Genomic DNA, 7,101 nt, shown 5'->3' with positions numbered 1-7,101 from the left:
AGAGAGCAAGAGCCGCTCCCAGGCCCAGCTTCCTCCTCCCTCAGGTCTGCACAGCCCTGGTCCCTGAACGAGGCCCCTGGAACTCTCCGGAGGCAGGGCCACAGCCCCCCGCTCCCCCACAGGTGACCATTAAACCCCGCTGCTCACCTTTCCGAAATGTCTCTATGCACTCGCTTCGCATTTATTATTATCGTTATCCCTCCTCTCCGCTCCCACCTGAGCCCCGCTCTGGGCCCTGCCGAGGCGGCTTAATCTCGAGCCTCAGGAAGACGGAGCTCGGGCCTCCAGGGGCTGCACCCACTGTGCCCTCACCAGGGCTTGAACCCAGAAGCACCAGCCAGCGGCCCAGCATCTGGGCTCCATCCCGCTCCTCTGGGCGCTCAGAGAAGGACTTACTTTCACTTCAGACCCAGCCTGAGCTCACCCTGCGGTTGACTGAGGTCAGGAGGGGCATTAAAATCAGCAGGGGAATTTCTGCTATAAATCATCACCAGCATATGTTGTTATTGATTTTAGAGAGAGGGGGTGGGGAGAGAGAAACAATAATTGGCTGCCTCCATATGCACCTCAGCTAGGGTTCAAACCGGCGGCCTTCTGGTGTTTGGGACGATGCTCCAACCAGCTGAGCCGCCTGGCCAGGGCACCAGTGGGAATCTTTAAAACCACGAGCTCCTCGGCCACAGCCCTGCCTGCTGAACGGAGGCCCCAGTTCCGGGCTCAGAAGCCTGTACTTCCTCGTGTCCTCACCGATGCTGACCCCATTGCCAGGCACGTGGACCGTGCTACTTCCTTCCAGCAAGCAGGTACCCGCACACCGGATGCAGCTCCCCTGCCGTGAAGGGCACCCCAAAGTGTTCACACTGCCACTGTAATGCACGGCTTCTCCCTGTGCCCGGGAAGAAGGCCGCTGCTGTCATACCCGTTCTCCAGTTTTAAAACAAAAGGCTCAGACAATGTACGTCTTACTGAAGAGTCAAAGTGAGTGAGAGCGGAGCCTGAACTCAAACCCAAGGGTCTCACTTCAAACCCACGCTTGGGGCATTCCCTGGGGATTCGTACCCACAACACCCCTAAAGAGTGGTGCCTCTACGAACTCCCCACGTTCATACTTCATCCAGCCTGTGGAGGGCGCCCCGTTACCTTCTCCTTGAATATTTCCCGCTGGCCCTTTGGAGAGATGCCGCCGGCCACCCCTCCCGCGTGGCCACCACTGTTACCGGACCCGCACCGCTGTCTGCTTTCTGTCGGTGCTGGTGCCGCTGCAGGCGTGGCTCTCTCCCTCGGTCAGCGCTGTCACTGTTCCCGGTGTTGGCGAGTCCACCCCCTGCAGCCGGGACCACCATGTGAGGGAGGCGGCCGTCTCATGTGGGACAAAGGAGAAGAGGATGGGGACTCCGCACCCCTGCAGCTCCGCCTGGAAGATGGCCGCCGTGTACAGGGACCGTTTACATGGATTGAACTGCTTAGGAGGCGCTGCGGGGAGGGGGTGTAATTGTGCCATTATGAGGTGTCACCCCGAGGTCAGGAAATGAAGGTCAGGCACCTGGGGAAGCCAGTTGAGAAGATAAGGCTCTGAAGTCGTGTCCGCAGGGTGGCTGCAGGGCTCCCCGTGCATGTGGGCGACAGCATGCCCTGTTTGCCCCCCTGTGGGGGTTGAAGGGGAAGCCCTGGAGCCCCGGGCTATGAATGGCACACCAGCTGCTCCTTCGTTATTGCTGTCGGTCAGCGAGTGCCTGCCTGTCCCCAGGGACGCGCTGCGTTGGTCAGAGTGCGGGCTGCCCTCTGTGTCCTCCTCTGGCCTCTCCCGCCCACAACCCCGCTCGCTCACGGGGTTGGACAGTTCCCTTCATCCCACGAGCTGCCCCAGGGGCGCCTGCCCAGCGGGAGCGTCACTTAAATTAGACGCTGGCACAGCCACCCGGAACCGCCCAGATCCCGCCTGGCCACGCCCATCTGGCCGGGCGGCCCCGATGTGAAAAGCTGCTGGCAATGCCGTCTGGCCAGAGCAGAAAGTCCGATGGAGGGTGCCAGGGCCGGGGGCCCCGGGAGCTGGCGTTTATTGGGCAGAGAGTTCCGTCCTGTGAGATGAGCAGAGGTCTGAGGACAGTGGTCCGGGGGCAGGACAATGGGAGTATAGGCAATGCTGCGGGGCGTGCACTTCACAGGGGCAGATGGCACATCTTATGGTGTGTGTTTCCCACAATAAAAAACCCAAAGAGATCTCTCAGTGAATGAACTACCTTATCTAATACAAAAAGTGCTTGTGTACATGCAGGCAATTTGAGGGTCTTCCAGGGGCCCAATGTCTTATCTCCACAAAACTCTTTTCTCACCATCCCATGAATCTTCAGATCCATGATCAGCGGCAGTGTTGTCATGGAAATGGACCATTTCCTAAGACCTGGGTTCTGATCCCCAAGTCCATGACCAGCTATGCCCAAGCCCAGAGCCTACCTTTCCGAACTCATCTCTCTGCTCAGCAATGAAAAGCACAGATCAGATTCCTTCAGCGCCAGGCTGACCCTCCAGTGCCTCCTGGGAAGGTGAGCAGTGGACTCCATCCCAGTAGTGCGCCTGAGCGAGGGCTTGTGAGGCAGGCTGTTTCAGGAGCGAGAGCTCGGAGGTTTGCTCTGAGGAAGGGGCGGCCGGAGCTGGGAGCGTGCCCATGGAGGGCGTGAGCCCAGGGCATCGGCGCCGGGCAGCGTTAGGAAAGGAGAGCGGACAGACGCCTTCTGCAGTGTGTGCTGTTCGCTGGACATTTTTTTTCATTCTCCCGACCTGCTGCCGCCTGTGCTCGTGGGTGCGTCGGGGCAGGCAGGAGGGCGTGCGTGTGAATCCCAGAGGGGGCATGAGCGGTCCAGACCCCTCTGAGGACCCACCCGGGCCACATCCCTGGCCTGTGGACCCTCGGTGCCGTGTGCTGCATCACGTCTGGTCTGGTGGTGCAGCTGGTCAGACAGCTGGTGACCTCGAGCCCTGGCGGGCGCTGCCCGTCCCCCACACCTCCTGCCGGGCACCGGCAGCCGTGAGCCGGCTCTCCGTGTTTCAGGGTTGTCTGCACTGCACACTTCCCTAACCGGACTCGAACAGCGTGTGGCCCGGTGGCGGGCTTCTTTCCCGGGGAGCGTTCTCCGGCCACCACGCGGGCATCCTCTCTATCGCTGGGCATGGGCACGCCGGCTTCACGCATCCACCCATCGTGGGGCGGGGCGGTCTCCACGTCTGATATGGTGAACATACCACATGTGTTTGAATGGACACAGGCTCGCGTTTCCCGGGTTTGTACATGGGAGCGAAACTGCTGGTCTAACCCCGAAGCCTCTCCCAGGCAGCTGCCGCTTAAGTCCCAGCCTCAGAGCTGAGGGTCTGTTTCTCCCGTCCTCATCCACCCTGCAGCCCCACTCATTTAAAATATATATATTGATATTTTGTTATTGATTTCAGAGAGGAAGGGAGAGGGAGAGAGAGATAGTGATGAGAGAGAACCATTGATCAGCTGCCTCCTGCACGCCCCCTACTGGGGAATCGAGCCCACAACCCAGACCTGTGCCCTGACCGGGAATCAAACCTGGGACCCTTCAGCCCACAGGCCAGTGCTCTGTCCACTGGTCCACTCCGGCTATGGTAGCCCACCTCTGTGAGGGATCCCTTGAGGGTGCGGGCACCATTTTCTGTGGGTTTGCTTTGCATTTCCCTGACGGCTCACAGTGCGGGCACCTTTTGGGGAGCGTTTGAACCCTTTTTATGTCTTTGGGAAAATCTCTGTTTGGAGCTCTGGCCCATTTAAAAGATTGGGCTGTTTGTCTTTTCTTATTAAGTTGTTTGTGCGGGTTCTTTCTCCAGTCCAGAGGCGAGTGTGTCAGAATGATTGGCAATGCCCCGTCCACCAGGCGCCCTCCTCGCTGTCCTGGAGGCGCTAAGACAGGGCGCCGGCGCCGTTGGCTCCGGTGAGGGCAGGGCGTGCCCAGCGCAGAGGACGTGCTCCGGGGCGGGGACAGGGCAGGTGTGGGCTCCACGGGAGGTCTGCTGCTCTTCTGTGGCCAGCCAGTTGGCCACACATCCAGGGAGCACAGCCGTGCAGCCAAAGGCTGGTGTGTGGGACCTCACTCCCCGGCTGACAGAGCGCTGACGGGACCAGCCGGCTACGTGCTAATGAGAGCCGCCGGGGCTCACCTGCTCCCGCACCTGTCGGCCAGAGCCGTTCCATGTGCGGGGAAGGACAGGCGCGGAGCCAGCGGCTGCAGCCGAGGTGCAGGCCAGCAGCCACGGGCGAGGGGCTCACAGAGGCTGCGGAGGGAGGGCCGGGGCCGCTGTCCCCTGCCCAGCCCAGCCCCCTTCCCTGCCCCTGGGGCACTGCCCAGCCCAGCCCCCTTCCCTGCCCCTGGGGCACTGCCCAGCCCAGCTCCCTCCCCTGCCCCTCGGGCACTGCCCTGCCCAGCCCAGCCCCCTTCCCTGCCCCTGGGGCACTGTCCAGCGTAGCCCCCTTCCCTGCCCTTCGGGCACTGCCCAGCCCAGCCCCTCTCCTATCCCTGGGGCACTGCCCAGCCCAGCTCCCTCCCCTGCCCCTCGGGCACTGCCCTGCCCAGCCCAGGGCCTCTTGAACTTCTGGCCTCGCCTTCCTAAGAAGCAATATTGGACAGGAGTCTGCGGTGTTTGGGGCCTCAGCCGTGCAAGCCGGACGGCCATGGGGCTGGGGTGGCACAAGATGCATCTGTTTTTCCGGGCGGCAGACAGGACGTGGGCAGCACCGCATCCTGGCTGCTGGCTCCTCTGCACGGAACAGCTGACGGGCCGCAGGCAGCCGCCCTCCGAGGGCCCCGGCCAGGATCCCTTTAACACAAAGTGACAACCCGTCTCCCCACAGCATCTGACGGAGAGGTTTTAATTACGACTGTGATGCCCCACGTGCGCTCTGCCAGCAGCAGTCTGCCTCCCTGAGAGCACCCTCCGCCTTGTCCTTCTCCTCCCCTTGTCCCGCTTCCCGCTTCCTCCCACCTTCTCCTCCCCTTGTCCCGCTTCCTGCCTCCTCCTGCCGTTCCCGCCCTCGTCCATGCCACATCCTCTTCCTGTGTCCATGAGCTGTGGACGGCAGGCTGGTGGGGGGGACCCTGCCCCTCTGGCCGTGGCCCAGGTGCGGGGCGGAGCGCAGCTCAGCGGCGCCGGTTCCCATGGCGCCCTCCCTGGGAGCCTAGGTGGGTGCCGAGGGCCTCGGCAGGGAGGGGCAGCACAGAATGAGTGGGGCCATCCCCACAGCAGACTTCTTCCTGCTCCAGGATCAAACTGTGCTGTTGCAACACCGGATGCCTGGCTGTCCGAGTGCGACACCCACAGACTTCCTGGCGCTATGATGACACGTGTCTGGGTGCCAGGAAGCACAAGACATGCTGCTTAGGTTATGTGTTTATATTTAAACTAGAGGCCCAGTGCATGAAATTTGCGTACAGGGTGGTGTGTGTGTGTGTGTGTGTGTCCCTCAGCCCACCTTCTAATCACTCCCATGCCAACCTGATTGATATCTAACTGTTCCCCTGCCAGCCTGTTTGCCCCCAATTTCTGTCCTCTACTGGCCTGGTCACCCCTAACTGCCCTCCCCTATAGGATTGATCACCTCCAACTGCCCTCCCTTGCAAGCCTGTTGCCTCTCAACTGCCCTCTCTTGCTAGCCATCTTGTGGTAGCCATCTTGTGTCCACATAGAGGCAGCCATCTTTGACTACATGGGGGAAGCTATTGTGTGTTGGAGTGATGGTCAATCTGCATATTACTCTTTTATTATATAGGATAGAGGCCCAGTGTATGGTTGGGGGCCAGTTGGTTTGCCCTAAATCAGGGTGGGGGTTCCCTTGGGGCATGGGGTGGTCTGAGTGAGGGGTCTGTGGTGGTTTGCAGGCCAGCCCCTCCAGCCCCTGGTGACCCAAGCGGAGGCCCTGGTATCTGGAATTTATTTACCTTCTACAATTGCAACTTTGTAGCCTGGAGCGGTACCAACCCTCCTGCTCGCTCTGTGGCAGCTGCCATTTCTGTTTGGATTTGTTTACCTTTTATAACTGAAACTTTGTGGCCTGGAGTGGAGGCTTAGGCTGGCAAGGGCAGGCGGAAAGCTTGGCTTCCTCCATTGCCTGGGAAATCCAAGCCTCCCTCCTGCTTTCTTTGGGTGTAGCCATCTTGGTTGGGTTTATCTGCATACTCGCTGTGATTGGCTAGTGGCATGGCTGGTGGGTGTAGCAGAGTGATGGTTAATTTGCATATTACTCTTTTATTAGGTAGGATGAGATACGCAAGGATCAGATGGGAAGCAGATTGGAAACATCCATCTGTCAGTCTCCCTGCCTCTGGGCAAAATGGTGTGAAACACGCCAAGACCAGCTTGGAAGGTGGGGTGTTCGCTGACGTGGCTGGAGCACCAAGGTGCTCGCAGCAAAGGGCTGCCAGCAGTTCACTGTGCACCTGTGGGCACCTGCTCGCCTCTCAGAGGGTCTGGCCCGGCCGGTGCCTGAGGGGGTTGGAGTGTCATCCCGTTCGGCATGTGGTGGATTCATCCCTGTTCGTGGCATGTATGGGGGCAACCGAGTTTCCCGGTGCAAAGGAGAGGAGCCGATGGACTGCCTTTACCATCTCCTGCTCCCTCCCGCCGCCGGCCGGGCAGAAGCTCAGGCGGGAGAGCGCATCCTGAGCAGAGGAGGCGGCCCCTCCCGCTGTCCTCTCGGGGTGCCCGGGGCTTGCATCCTCCTCCCTGCGCTGTGGGCGCTGGCTTGTTTGAGGAGCGGTGCCTCACCGCCCTCCGTCCCAGAGCTGGCCCCATGGCTGCGGGGAGACCACCCGGGAGCTGTCTCCCCGTGGCCTCGGGAATCACACCCCTGTGACTCCAGGAGGCGTGGCCCCGTCAGGTCTCCTGTAAATGGTGGGCTTCTAACTGTCACTAAGGACCCCTGTGGCAGCCACACCCACCACCCCACACCCCAGCTCCCTCGGGGCCAGTGGGTGTCGTGGGAAGGGGCGTCTGGTCTGCGCTGAGGTGGATGTGGGCAGCAGCGCCTTATAAAATCTGCTGCGGGGCTTCTCAGAGCCTGGAGCAGGGGCGTGTGCAGAGTGAACTCCACCC

Source organism: Pipistrellus kuhlii, unplaced genomic scaffold (genome assembly GCF_014108245.1).
Source record: "Pipistrellus kuhlii isolate mPipKuh1 unplaced genomic scaffold, mPipKuh1.p scaffold_m20_p_18, whole genome shotgun sequence".
NCBI lineage: Eukaryota > Metazoa > Chordata > Mammalia > Chiroptera > Vespertilionidae > Pipistrellus > Pipistrellus kuhlii.
This window is presented reverse-complemented; position numbering follows the sequence as displayed.